Source organism: Chelonia mydas, chromosome 6, assembly GCF_015237465.2.
Source record: "Chelonia mydas isolate rCheMyd1 chromosome 6, rCheMyd1.pri.v2, whole genome shotgun sequence".
NCBI classification, from domain to species: Eukaryota; Metazoa; Chordata; order Testudines; family Cheloniidae; genus Chelonia; species Chelonia mydas.
The window spans coordinates 104,324,353-104,339,061 of record NC_051246.2 but is presented as its reverse complement, the minus strand read 5'-3'; the positions used below and the strand labels follow the sequence as shown (position 1 = coordinate 104,339,061).

At 44.0% G+C, this 14,709-nt stretch overlaps 1 protein-coding gene across 10 annotated transcripts in view; it reads left to right on the top strand.

Moving 5' to 3' along the window:
* Positions 1 to 13,291: 13,291 nt before the first annotated feature.
* Positions 13,292 to 14,709, top strand: part of BTBD7 (BTB domain containing 7) — a 114,947-nt gene continuing 113,529 nt past the window's right edge. For 2 of the 10 annotated variants that reach the window (XR_005225593.2, XR_005225594.2), the window contains exon 1: positions 13,733 to 13,941. The gene's annotated coding sequence lies outside the window, so the exon portion shown is untranslated. Of the gene's footprint in view, positions 13,942 to 14,709 lie in introns of all 10 variants that reach the window. The other 8 variants (XM_037900866.2, XM_037900869.2, XM_037900867.2 and 5 more) reach the window with 8 other exon arrangements.

The following is a 14,709-nucleotide window of genomic DNA, read 5'->3' as shown; positions in this document are numbered from 1 at the left end:
CATGGAAATCTCTAAGGGTATGTCTACACTTTGAGCTGGGGGTGTGATACTTGCACGAGCTGTCATCAGGTTAGCACACTAAAATTAGAATGTAGCCATGGCTGCATGAGCTGCAGGATGAGCTAGCCACCTCAAGTACATGATTAGGGTGTCAGATGGGCAGATACTCAGAGCCTATCCCATAGCTTCCAAGGCTACATTGTACTTTGAGCATGCTTGCTTGTTGAGAGCTAGTGCAAGTGCTTCCTTGAGTTGGGAATCCCACCCCCAGCTTTAAGTGTTGACATACTGTGACGGGTTTCCTGGGTGCAACCTGGAACTGATGTACCGCTGAACCCTCTGTCTTACCAACCTGGACTTCCTCTCACACTGTGACAAGCTGCAAACCTCTGCAGGTACTGCTCTTAACACAGACATCTACAGGCAGGGACACACCCAGCTGTGTTACATGAATGCTTTTGCCAGCCACTCATGAACCAACAATAGAGAGGCTCCAGCCAATTCCCCCCAGCACCTTAGCCTAGGACCCCAGAGCTATACTGTCCTGCCCTGGTCAGAAGCCTGACCAGTGTAAGTTTAAATCCCAGTCTGCCACTTCTACAAAGTAAAGTGAACGTGTACCAGCTTTTGTACACTTCAAGCAAAACACATTGTTTTACATAAAATATAAAACAGATTTATTAACTACAGAAAGATGGATATTTCGTGAGTATAAGTAGTAAGCATACAGACCAAAGTTGTTACCTAAGAAATAAAAAGTAAAATTGCAATCTGAGTTCTATTAACTCGACAGGATTTGAATCAAGCAGTGTCTCGCCCTAATGGTATAGTTCCTCACTACCCAAGCTGGGATTCTCCTTTCCAGCCTGACACCACTGCCCCCATTCAAATTATTTGTTCTCCAGGCATGTTTCCAGGTGATGAGTTGTGGGGGGAGTGAGGACAAATGATGATGTCACTTCCCCTCCTTTATATGTTCTTCCAGCTTGCTGGAAAGATCTTTTGCTATGACGTGAGTCAAGCAGTCTCCATTGTTTATGTGCTCTCTCTGAGAGGTCTCCATTATATTCAGTTCCTGGGGTAGTCCTTGTGAGTGCATATTCCCCCTAGTGGGCCATCATCAGTGTCTGGCTGCCCCATTGTTGTACCTGAAAGGCTGGTTGTGGGTGTTTCGAGATTCACAACATATTTCAGTAACATACACATAGCAAAACTTCATAACTCCACATACAACAATAACACATACAATTTAACAGGATATTAATTGTACAAAACATATCATAATCATATCACATATGGTAAATATGGGGTTGACAGGGTGTTGCTTTGGGGTACAGAGTATCACACATACCCTAAGAGAAGTCTGTTTGGCATCTAGTCAGTTCATATAGGCTATCTTTCCCATACAACCCCATTTCTGACTAATTGGACCTGTTTCTCCCTTACCTGTTGCCATCATCTGAAATCTTTCCTCTGAGTTCATGTGCCAGACGACCTCTTTCCCCTCCACTGCCAGGATCTTCTTGGGGTTTCTGGTTGGCATGCTCCTCTCACCATTCTTCCCCTGCCCCCAGAAGCCTTCAGCAGCCCAGCAAAAAAGTTCTGCTACTCCCATATGTAGGTTTGGAAGGATTCCATGTTTATTGGTAAATGTCAATAAGCAATGATTTCACGAATCACATACATATTTCTATCAATAATGATCAAAATTTAAAGATAGGCAAAGTAAGAAAAATGTTGTTTGAGAACTTTAGAGTCCCATGTAATGTGTATGAAATATGTTGTAATGCTGGCATAAAAGGAACTGGAGCAGGGGCGCCACTCAGGTAGCTTTAACTTTTTGAATCTCAACACCTACCATCATTAGACAGCGTTCAAAAAAGAACTAGATAAGTTCATGGAGGCTAGGTCCATCGATGGCTGTTGGCCAGGATGGGCAGGGATGGTGACCCTAGCCTCTGTTTGTCAGAAGCTGGGAATGAGCAACAGGGAATGACTCATTTGATGATTAGTTGTTCTGTTCATTCCTTTTGCGGCACCTGGCATTGGCCACTGTTGGAATACAGAATACTGGGCTAGATGGACCTTTGGTCTGACCCAATATGGCCGTTCTTACATTCTAAATAATTATTGCATGACCCCCTCCCCCCAGGATTTCCCACAACTGTAATCATTTAAAGTTAAGTTCTTTTTAAAATGCTTTAAAATAAACATTGATATTATCTGTCAAAATTTATTAAAAAATCAAATTATGCCAAGCCTACTCATATCCAAACACTGTATTCTCTAGTGGGAGAAAGAAGCAAGCAAAATGCACCATCATCAAGATCTGGACATGCTCCTGTGGCTCTTTGCTATTCATGACCTCATTCTGGGTGGAAGTCCGCACCCTAGTGCAGAGGACCAATCAAAGCTCTATACACTACTTCAATCTCCCTATTGGGACTTAGTTTCACTTAAGTAAAAAGTGGGGCCTCATATTAATAGAAAAGAAGTAGCAGGCCATGTTAAACAGTTAAATATGGGGGGGTTGTAAACACAGAGGGCTTACTTACTAAGCAAATATTGTACATTTTTAAAAAGTGAATTAAGAATAAAGAGGCAAAAGAAACCAAAAGCCCTTAAAATATCTTTTAACAAAGTCTAAAAATGGAAAGTTTATTCATTTAAAACAGTCTTATTTGAATTTTAGCAAAATTCTTTATACAGGGGATATTGATTAGAATCCCTTGCTTCTTCTTTTTTTAAACACTCCTTCTTAGTAAAAAGAAGGGGAAGGTTAATTTTGCTGATGATTTTGTCTTTAGCTCCAAGTCACTTGTTATCTCTTCTTTTTAGACACACAGGCTTATATGAGTAGGATGGAGAACAGGATAGAGATGGGATTTAAAAGAAGATTTTTCCAGATCTCTCTCTCTCTGTGCATATGGGATGGCATGATATAAAGTATGAAGGTGCTTGAGGGAAATCTAGAACTGGTGAGTGATGACTGCTGGTGTTGGTAGCAGAGAAGGGGCAGAGGTCAACAGCTTGGTAACATGGACAAAACATCAGACTTAGACACATTATTAAGATAATCAAGTATATTTTTTCCACTTAACTTCATTGGGCTAAGGCTTGACTTCACTGATTGAGTCCATCTCTATATGTGGGATCCAAGCACTGTCAAACCTTGGGTCAATCTTGAATTGGATCCAAACATCATACCTGGAGCTCATTTCTAATTAAAAGTGTCTCTTTAGTACAGCTGGGGAGGAACCAGCTGATCAGCTTTATGGGAAATTTCACAATTTCTAATTTTGTTCCATTCTGGAATGAAAACAAAAATTTGAAATTTTCCATGAACTGCAATTCTGAAAAAAAGTTCATTTCACTTTGAGCAAAAAGTTTCATTTCAGTAAAATCAAAACATTTTGTCTGATTTTGACCTTTTAAAATTATTTTTATATAAAACCAATAGTTTTATTTCAAAAAGTCATTTGTAACAGAAAATGTCAAAACAGCACAGTTTGATATTATCAAAACACTTCATTTTGATTTTTTCAAAACATTTTGTCAAAACCAGCATTTTTTGTTGAAAAACAATTTTAATAAAAAACTTCTGAAACTAGTCAACCATGGAATGTTTGCAGCTCATTTGTATTAGTTCTGTTCACTAATGCAATGTATATACCTAACTCCTCAGGCACTCCTCAGATGTATATGTAAACCCAAACATCTTACCATGGCACATGTTACTGGTAAAAAGAACATCATCATCATCCACAGTATGCATCCGATGATAAATTGGTTAGTCTCTAAGGTGCCACAAGTACTCCTTTTCTTTTTGCGAATACAGACTAACACGGCTGTTACTCTGAAACCTATCATCATCATCAGTAAGGGAATCTTGACCTTCAGATACACAGGGACAAATTTTAGAGTATGCAGTTTTAGGGGCCTAATGATACTGACAGTGTGCTTTTAATCTTCATTTATATAGATCTACATTTCAAATATCTCTCCAGGGCCACATTCTGAGGACTTCATTCTCAATTGTTATTTAAAAGCCATGCTTCCTTACACTTGAAAGGCCCCCTTTTATTTTTTGCTGAATGCTTTCTTTCTTATATTCTTACTTTTCACCTTTAAAATTTTTGATATTTGCCTACCCCCTCTACTATCTCTAGGCTCAGCGTCTGAAACTCGTTTTCTAACTGGACACCTGTGTTGAAAGAGGAATTAATATGAAAAATGTCTCAGAATAATTATCCATTCTAAATGCTCAGCTCACGATGTGCCCATGCAGCACATTCTAGCCTGTTATTGTAATGACTTTGGACCAGAAAGTGAGCCCCTTATTCCCATTAATGAGCAGCTCCCGTGAGTAATCCCACTGAAGACAATCGGACTACTCCTGTGAGTAACTACTCAACAGTGTGAGTAAGGGGTTCATATTACAGCCTTTTAGGGTTTTAATGTAGGACTTTGATGTAGAAGACCATTCACTTTACCCATTTTTGGCTCCATAAATCCTGAGGTGAGAGCAATGTTAGCACTCATGATTTGATCTCTTGCACCATGTGGTGTTCTTCTTAAAGCCCCAGCCCCTAAACTCATATGAATGTATGTGAATAGCAACTTTCATTAAAAGAAAAAGTTTCTAGTCCTTGTGGTTGCAAAAAAAACATGAAAATGTGATCCAAATGTATCCAAAAGGCTCAAAAACCAGAATGCAAATAAAAAGAATCCAAATTTATTTTCTCTTTTTAAATCTCATAATTTTAACCCAATCTCATGATTTTGGGGGCCTGACTCCTGATTCTTGAATGGTTGGGACTGGCAATACTGTGAAAGTGTTAGCTATATAGATAATTTTTCCATCTGCTTACACAGCCAGAGTTTGGATTGCTTTCCCATTCAGAGATTATGGGGATACAAATCCCCAATTTGTAAGTAGACAAAACAAAGGAGATGATATGGTTGTTGTGTAATATACTTGTCTGACTCTGTCTGGAATACTGTGTTTGCAATATTGGACAGGATTTCACAAGAACCCTATTAATTCTGTAGCCAGCAGTCATTTTGGGGGACAGCAAGTGTGGCAGGGAGATTGAAAGGTAGGTGGAGAAAGCCAGGAAAATTTCGCCTTTAAACTTCATGGCTTGAAACATTAAAAAAATTTCTATCCAGGGAATGCATTTTTGCTTTTTCTCTCTTTTTTGGTGGCTTACATTCACTTGATATATATGACCCACTAGCTGCTTGTTCCACAACTCCAAGATCTTTGTGTGGCTTCTGTCATACTATCTTGAGGCATTTAACAAAAGAAAGCAGGGCATAAAGCAACCAGTATGTTACTATATTTCCTAAGATGTGCTGAGCACTTGCAACTCCAATTGACTTTAAGTGGACATGAGGGTGTGCAACACCTCTCCAGATCAAGGCATAAATTATTAAAACAGATTAATGAAGTAATAAAAAAGATTTTTCACACCGGTAACGGATGGTCTACAATACGTGGTTCGGTCAATGTAAGCTGCCTTGCATTGACCTAGCTGTGGAAGTGTCTTCACTTAAATTTGGCTCCTGCCAACGTAAGTGCCTCTCTACACCAATTTAGTTATACCACCTCCCCGAGCAGCATAGAGTCAAGATCAATGTAATTAGGTCAACATAGTGTCAGCAGCATAGACACTGCATTCCTTACGACGTTAACTGTTATTGGCTTTCAGGAGCTGTCCCATAATGCCCCACACCGACAATACAATTGATACAAGCTCTCCTGGTGAGGATGCGCACCACTGACACAAGAGCCAACCATGTGCATACACAAGTGATTTAATAACTGCGATGGCTGTATGCCAACATAAGTTAGGTTGACCCAATTTTGTAGTGTAGATATGGCCTTTGAGTGGGAATCAGTGGGACGGGGGGAAAAGGTGGAGTGGGAAGGAAGATAGAACTCATGAGGAGCCAGGGGAGAACTGGGACTGGGTGGGCAAAGAGACTGGGACAGAGTATTGGGGGGCAGGTAGAATGTTAGTGAGGAGCCCCGGGAGGGAGATTAGGACTGGGAGCCAGTGGGGATGGGAAACATTGATGGGGCGGTGGCAGGGAAAAGAGAGATATATGGAAAATGGAGCTAGGAGGAGGAAAACTGGGACTAGATGAGCAAGGAGATTGATACAGGGAGCAGGGTGGGAAGATTAGGACTGGAAGGAACAGAGCGGAAGAGATAACGTCAAGAGATGGGTCAAGCTTGCAGGACATGGGCAAAGAAGACTGTGCCTGCTAGAACATACTCTCCTCCAGAGCCTGGAATGGAACCCAAGATTCATGAGTTGCACCATTCCTCAGCTGGCTCACTGGCAGTGTCTCATTCCTTACTTGTCCTGCTCCACACAGAGGAGGACAATCTACTACTGCTATAAGTTATTCCATTAGCTCAAGTGGCAGAGGTTTGCGTGGTGGATCAACCCTGCCAATGAACTATGTGGATGTCAATAATTATTAAGGTTACAAAGTCAAAAGTTAAGAAATGCCTGGGCAACCTTAATATGGCCTGCTTGTGTGTGTGCGTGGATTATGATACACGCTTTAATGACATGATCAGATACTATTTTTTTGCACAGGACCACTGTTGCCTCTGAGCTGTGCGCGTGTGCGCGTGCATACAGATCCTAAACCCCACGCACACGGCAAAACACCGCTCGCACAAAAATTTGCAGAGAAGCACAACAATTTGCGCAGAAGAAATTTTCTGGGCACACGGCCTGTCAAAAATTAGAGGGAACATTGCAACAGGACCCCTGCCTCCTTCAGTGCACAGGATAGACCTGTTCTGGGGATGAATCAGGGATGTGCAGGACTGTTGTCTATAGGACTCATGCTTCATTTATTGCAGAAGCTGGAAGGTGTGACATGAATGAGGCAGGATCACAGGAAGAGAGAGGATAGTCTCATGGTTAAGGCAGTTGAATGCTGCCCTGGGGAATTGAATTCTATCCCCGCTTTTGTCACAGAATTCCTGTGTGATACTGGGCAAGTCACTTCAACCAAATTTTTCACAGGCTGTCACTAATTGTGTGTTCCTCATTTTCTGAGTGCCTGATCTGAGACCCTGAGGTCTGATTTGCAAAAGTGGCGAGCACTCAAGCAGTAACTGAAGTCAATGGGAGCAGTGCTTTGAACATATAAAGTGCTGTACAATGCTAAGTACTGTGAAAAATAAGGGCCTAGCTATGTCAAACTGGGCACCCTGGGTTAATACCACCCCATCATTTAACATAGGTGCTGTGAAAATAGATTAATGAATGTTCATGAGCATCATAGAAAAGCCCAGGAGGAAATAAATAATTCTGTCTTCATAACAGAGTTTGAATAGTCAGTAAATAAGGCCTAAGAGCCACACATTGAACAATGAGGTGAAAACAAAATATTGAATACATGCGGATTAAATGAGCACTGCCCATCCTGTGCACTTAATGAGGTAGTGGTCCTGAGGAAAAAATAAATGATCATGTGATTAAAGAGAGTGTCATAATGCATACGCTCAAGGGGACTGAATTAAGTTACTGACACAATCTTAACTGAGGAATTTCCTAACTTTTGAGCACTTGACTTTGCAACCTTAATAATATTCTTTTAACTTTTTTTTTAAATGTGTAATAATGGTTAATTTATCAAACTGGCTAGGAATCACATCTGCAGGAATACTTCATTACTGCTGCTATGTTTGTTGGTGATCTATGTATCACAGACGTATAAATGTGCATATGGTGGAACAATTTGTCTAGCAAATTTAAAAAGTGATGTTGACAGAGTCCCAAGAGAGAGCTGCACAGCCTGGTCTCATTGCTGGTTCTATCATACCACAGCAGGAGCCAGGCAGCAAGAAAGGCATGTGGGAAATAAATAAGGGGAGGGTTAAGATAAAGAGCTGGTAATAGCCCAGGCCTGTATGCCTGGAGTCTCACATCAATATCACCACTAAAGATGCCTACTTAGCATAATAAACATCAATCTCTAGTCTTATGTTTTGCCCACTTGAGAATACTGTTACTTTCTGCTCAATTACTAGTTCATATATGGTACTTTAAAGGGTGACAGACTTTGTTTTTTTTTTTTTACAGTGATATACTGCCCTAAGCACCATAAAACTGAATTGCAATCTATCCGGAAAAAAGCAGTGGCTGGAAAAAAACAGTGGTAAACTGGACAGGAATGGTTTGATCTATAACATTATAAAGTCACAGTTCAGGTGGCCATGAATAAAGAAGTGTTGCTTTCAGCAAAATATAATTATACTGTCTGAGTAAGGTGGATAATGGAATATCTCTGGGAATTATTATGCATTAAACTTCTGCAAGGTGCTGAGTGAGCCCAACTCCCATTGAAAATAATGTATGCTGAGCTGTGCTCATTACCTTGCAGGAGTCTCTCTGTATCTTGCAAGATCAAGCCCATTAGTTTAATTGTAAACTCTCTGGAGCATAGGTCATCTTTTACTCTGTGTTTGCACAACACCCAGACAATGGGACCCCAAATTTGAGTGGGACCTTGATGTGATTCTAGAATACAAATAAATAAATGATAATATATTATTAGAGAGCAAGGTATGAGAGGTAATATCTTTTATTGGACCAACTTCTGTTGGTGAAAGAAACAAGCTTTTGAGCTTAAACAGAGCTGATGAAGAAAACCTGAAGAAGAGCTTTGTATAAGCTCAAAAGTTTGTCTCTTTCACCAAAAGAAGTTGGTCCAATAAAAGATATTACCTCACCCACCTTGTCTCACTAATATCCTAGGGCCAACATGGGTACAATAGCACCACAAATAATAAGATATAGCGGATGCATACACAATTGGAACTAAAAGCGAATGAAACATTTAGTAAAATAGGAAATTAATAATTTACAAGATATTTTCAAATTTAATAGCCAATCTTACAAAATATATTTTGTCTCTAATAAGCAGTTATAGGTAGCAGTGAGGTGTTTCAAACCTTGAGCTTTCTAGAGTGCAAATGATGAATGAACTTCAGTAGACTTTTGAAGATTTGTAATAGGCAGCTACTTTTGGACTGGCATATAATCCAGTTACCTGCCTGTTAGGATTCTGGATTTATGACATACCAATATAATCTGTAAAAAGAAAAGGAGTATTTGTGGCACCTTAGAGACTAACAAATTTATTTGAGCATAAACCTTCATGAGCTACAGCTCACTTCATCGGATGCATGAGTGTAAACAAATTGTCCTCTGTAAATACTTCACAACAGGCCTTATAAAGTATCTGGAAATGGCAGATTCTGTAATTTTGGGTGTATGGAGCCAGTAAGTAACAAGAAGTCAATATTGTGTTTAAATCTATTTTTTAAAAAAACCAAATAATAGAATTCATATTTATTTACTTAATTTTTACATAACATTTGTGGAATCAAAAGATTTGGTTAACGAGACCTTAATAACATAATTATAAATCCAGAAATTCAAATACATTTCTTTAAGTGCCTAGCAATGGAATATAAATTTTTTACTGAGTGGGTATTGTATAGGGATCATAATCAGGTGATCAGAGAAAAGTTATATGTGTTTGTGAACAGGCGCACATACACTGGGGGAGAGGTTGTCAGGTGTTGAAACTTTTATCTCGGGAAAACTACTTACTTGTATGAAAAGTTCTCTGAAGACAGGATTTTTATAGCCCTTTCTACATCACATCATAGCTTCCTGTTTATCGCACTGAGGAGCATATGACTTGACTCAAAGCAATTAAGCATATTATCGTATGTCATCCACATATGTGGCTTCACTATCACAATCATTTGTGTAGTGATCAGATCCTTTTAATAAAGAATAGTTTAGAAAAGTTCCAAATGGATGTAATCACAACTAATGGGCTCTGTGAAATTGATTATGGTAATCTCCTGACCTTCATAGAAGAAATAAGTTTATCTCAGCTGGTAGGAACTAGCATTATGGAACCCTCCTCACTTCTGACTACCCATTTTGAATGCACCCATCTCTGTGGTTTCTGTGTGTAAAGGAATGCAAACAATGCAAACATTCAGCCTGTAAGATTGTTGTCTCTTCCCTTCCTCTGCGCCTCGCTACTGGTAGGATCTTACTGAATAAATGTAAAATGAACTGTGCCTGCTATGAAGGAAAAATGCATCGACTACCATTGTGCCTTTTTTCTACAGAAAATGGGCACTTCCCTGTTTAGGAACAGATCCACATCTAGTTCCTATCTCCTGAAGAAAACCAAGGGTGGCAAACTCTTTGAAGTATCAGAGGGGTAGCCTTGTTAGTCTGGATCTGTAAAAGCGGCAAAGAGTCCTGTGGCACCTTATAGACTAACAAACGTATTGGAGCATAAGCTTTCGTGGGTGAATACCCACTTCGTCGGATGCATGTAGTGGAAATTCCCAGAGGCAGCTATAAATATGCAAGCAAGAATCAGGCTAGGGATAACGAGGTTAGTTCAATCAGGGAGGATGAGGCCCTATTATAGCAGTTGAGGTGTGAATACCAACTCTTTGAAGTGTTTCCTTCAGCCTACAAGCTCTGTAACTTCTACCTTTCTAGGGTTAAACTTTAGCCAGCTCTTCTTCATCCAGGTGCTGATCTCGGCTAGGCACCCGGAGGGCCATATAACAGTGGCATTAATGTAAATTGTGAATGCCATACAGAGTTGTGTGTTAAGAGAGACAAGGTGGGTGAGGTAATAATATCTTTTACTGGATCAACTTCTGTTGGTGAGAGAGACAAGCTTCCAGGCTTTTCTCTGCGTAAGCTCAAAAGCTTGTCTCTCTCTTTAACAGAAGTAGGTCCAATAAAAGGATATTACGTCACCCAGCTTCTCCGTCTAATATCCTACGACTGATACAGCTACAACGCTGCATATTTAGTTGTGTGTCATCTGCATATTGTTGATATTTAAATCCATAAAGTGCAATCATTTCTCTTATCAGTTGCATATAAATAAATAATAGGACTGTAGAGAGAATTGAGCCAAGTGGTACTCCACGAATTGTGGGGGGGGTTATGATGGGCACATGACCTTAATCAGTAAAACTGGGGATAATAGCATTCCCTTACCTCACAGGGGTTTTAAGAGGGTAAATACATTAAAGATTGTGAGGTGCTCAGATACTATGATAATGCGGACCATATAAGTACCATAGATAGACAGATATCCGTGAACTGTAAGAGATCATCCATCAGTACCACCACTTGCTTTTCTGTTCCATATTCTAGTCTGAAAACAGTTTGTGAAGAGTTTGTCTAGGATATTGGCTGTGGTCCTGTGGACTGTTGCATTTTGAAGTTGACTTTTTCCTAGCTTCTCAATAAGTTTGCTTAGGAATGGGAAATGTTATGCCCCGTAGTAGTTAGCTAGCTCTGTTGCACCTAGGAAAGTTTACTGGGTGGAAGGATTTCTTCCATACGTTAAATGTTAGAAAACTCAATCAGAAGAGGACACAACTGATCATAGCTCTTCTTCACCAACAAGCAAAGATGTGTCTAATTCACAGGTGGTGGGCCATGCCTTTTTCAATGTGCCCAGCACTTCTTACACAATGAACACGCTAAGCTAGGGGGAGAGAGGCGATCTGGTGTTTGGAATGTGTATGAAATCCAGTTCCATGCACCCTGAAAAACCTTCCCAGATGCAGGTTATTTTCCCAACACAGAAAGATGCTTGTTCCTTATAACACATGGTGTTGGGTTCTGCTGTGGACCACAGGCAATCAGGTTTGATGAAGTGGTTCACCCTCTACCCTCCACCCAACGCAATAATAACTCTTTGAGACATGTTTGTGTGGCTTCTGTGGAGTCAGGGAAAACTGATCTATTGGCCATATTGGTTTTAATATGATTTGATCCTTTCTGGCTGCATCTATTTACAGAGAGTTTTCTTGAAAATAACTGTTGCTAGCAATGGTAGGATATGCAGCAGAAAAAGGACCTCTGGCATTTTTATTACTGTATCAGCTAGACAAGTGGTTTTCAAACTGCGGGTCGCGACCCAGTACTGGGTCGCAGAATGTAAGGCACTGGGTCGCAGCGGCTCTGGTCAGCACAGCTGACTGGGCCGTTAAAAGTCCCGTCGGCGGTGCTGCCTGGCTAAGGCAGGCTAGTCTCTACCTGTTCTGACACCACGCTGTGCCACGGAAGTGGCCAGCAGCAGGTCTGGCTCCTAGGCGGGGGGACCATGGGGGCTCCACGCACTGACCCCGCCGCAAACACCAGCTCTGCACTCCCATTGGCTGGTTCCGGGGTGGGGGACAGTGCTTGCGGGCAAGAGCTGCTTGGAGCCACTTGTGTGCCTCCACCTAGGAGCCGGACCTGCTGCTGGCTGCTTCCGGGGCGCAGCGCAGTCCATGATGCCAGGAGAGGCAGGAAGCCTGCCTTAGCACCCCAGCTGCTGGGAGCCGCCCGAGGTAAGCCCGTGCCCTAACCCCGCACCCCAATACCCTGCCCCAGCCCTGAGCCCCTTCCTGCAACCCTAACCCCTCATCTCTGGTCTCACCCCAGAGTCTGCACCTGCAGCCCAGAGCCCCGACCCCCTCCCACACCGCAACCTCCTGCCGCAGCCCAGAGCCCCCCCCTCACCCTGAACCCCTCCTTCCCAGCCCCACCTGCAGCCCTCACCCTCGCACCCCAAACCTCTGCCCCAGCCCTGAGCCGCTCCCACACCCCAAACCCCTCATCCCCAGCTCCGTTGGGTCATGGACATCAATAATTTTCTTCAACTGGGTCACCAGAAAAAAAGTTTGAAAACCACTGATCTAGACCTGTTCTGACCTGTGTCTCCTCTGAAGCACAGCTAGCATACTTTTGGCTGCTATGAACGTTGGTCCAATAAAAGATATGACCTCACCCACCTTGTCTAATACAATAATGCTAGACAAGTAGGAGAAGTAGGGGGAGGATTAGAGCGGCCAGATTGTGATCCAGAATACACCAGCATAAATCCAGAGTAATTCCAATAAAATTGCAATCTGACCGTGATCAGAATTTTGCTTGTAATCTGTGAACAAGCTCACAGGACGTTTAAACAAAACAGGAGCTAAATTAATTCTTGTTGTAAGCAGCTACCACTCCCACGGTAGTCTCAGGACACCAGTGCTATGAACCCTGGTGTAAATTACACGTGCGTGTTCAAAACGGCGAGAAGAGGGGCAATGCTGTGACTTGCCCCAATTTGGCACGCAAAGCGAGCACAATCTCCACACGGCGGCGGCGGCGGGAGGGGCGGTGCCGGGGAAAGCAACGAACAGAAGATTGCAAAATAACAGATGCCAACCGGCATCGCCTCAGGCGCGCTGCTCAGGCTCAAGGGGGCTCACGTGCTTGGACCTGTTGTGTTTACGGGCCGCGCCACTTGGCCCGGAGCTGGTACCTGGCACGCGCCAGGAGCAGGGAGGGGAACACCCACGGTGGCGGGACCCGCGCGCATTGGTGGCCCCGGTGCTGACTGGGCTCTCGGTGTGGGCACATCCCCACCGAGGGCGGGCGTGGCCCGCGGGAGACCTGTGGGGTGCTGCCTCCCCCACATCCCGCCCCGCCTCCTCGCTCCACGTCGCCGCCCCGCGGCTCCCCAGCATCCGCGGCGCTGCCTTGCTCGGTTCCTCCTCACGGCCCGCGGCTCCGCCAGCGCCTCCGCCCGCCTGCAGGGGGAGCCACCTGGGCGCCAGCCTTCCCCTCCCTCCACGGCCAACCACGTGACCCAGGCGCCGCAGAGCCGCCGCCGCCGCCGCGCAGGCTCCCTGGCGCTCCCCTCCCCAAGTCTAGGGCTTGGGATCAAAATGGCGGCGGCGGCTCCGGCAGTAGCGGAACCGGGGAGGGGAGACAGGAGAAGCCGCTGAGCGGGCCGGGCTGGGCCGCGTCGCTAATGGAGGCCGCGGGCAGCAGCTGCTGTTGGAGGTGAGGAGCCACCGGGGGCAGTGTGGTGAGTATCTGGGCTCACGGGCCATCTCCGGGCCACGGCCCCTTCCACCGGGAGCTGGGCTGTTGCTCCCATCGCCGTGGCCTCTCTCCCACAGGGCTCCCGGTACTTGTCCAAGAGCTGAGCTCCAGCCCACCTGCCCCAGACCGCCGTCTCTACAGCGCTGGGGCGGGGCTGGACTATAGCCCTCCAGCACCACCACTGCCCACCTGCCCCAGTGTTGGCCTGCGGCCCCCTTCACTCTCTCCCTCCAGGTTTCCCCTGCGCTCCCACCCTAGTGCTGGGCTGCAGGGCCCCCCTTACACCCACCTCAGGCAGCTTCCCCTTCTGCCTCGTACTGAGTTGTAGGGTTCCCTTTCAGCCCACGGGGCTTGGCTTAGTTTTCCTTCTCCATGGCTGTCTTCAGGGTCTCGCTTTAAACCAGTGAGTGGCTGGCCCCCTCTCCACTCCACAGGACTTTGCACCGTCCCTGTGGTGGGTTGCAGGACCCCGACTCCAACTGTTTTTCTCATGAATATCTCATTGCTCGTCTTAAACGAGCTTGGAGTGCTTTGCAGACAATGTGCATGCTTGTCCCTCTGGAACATTCCCACTGCTGGTGGGATGGGGTTTTCATGCTGTTGGCTTATGCCTCTCACTTTTCCTCTGTCATAGAAGGGTATGATGACTCCCACCTCACCGGTGGAAGCGGTGTGAGACTTCATGTGTTTTTCAGGCAGTCTGAGATTTTTGAGCAAAAGATGCCCAGAAATGCAAATATCATCCTAACAG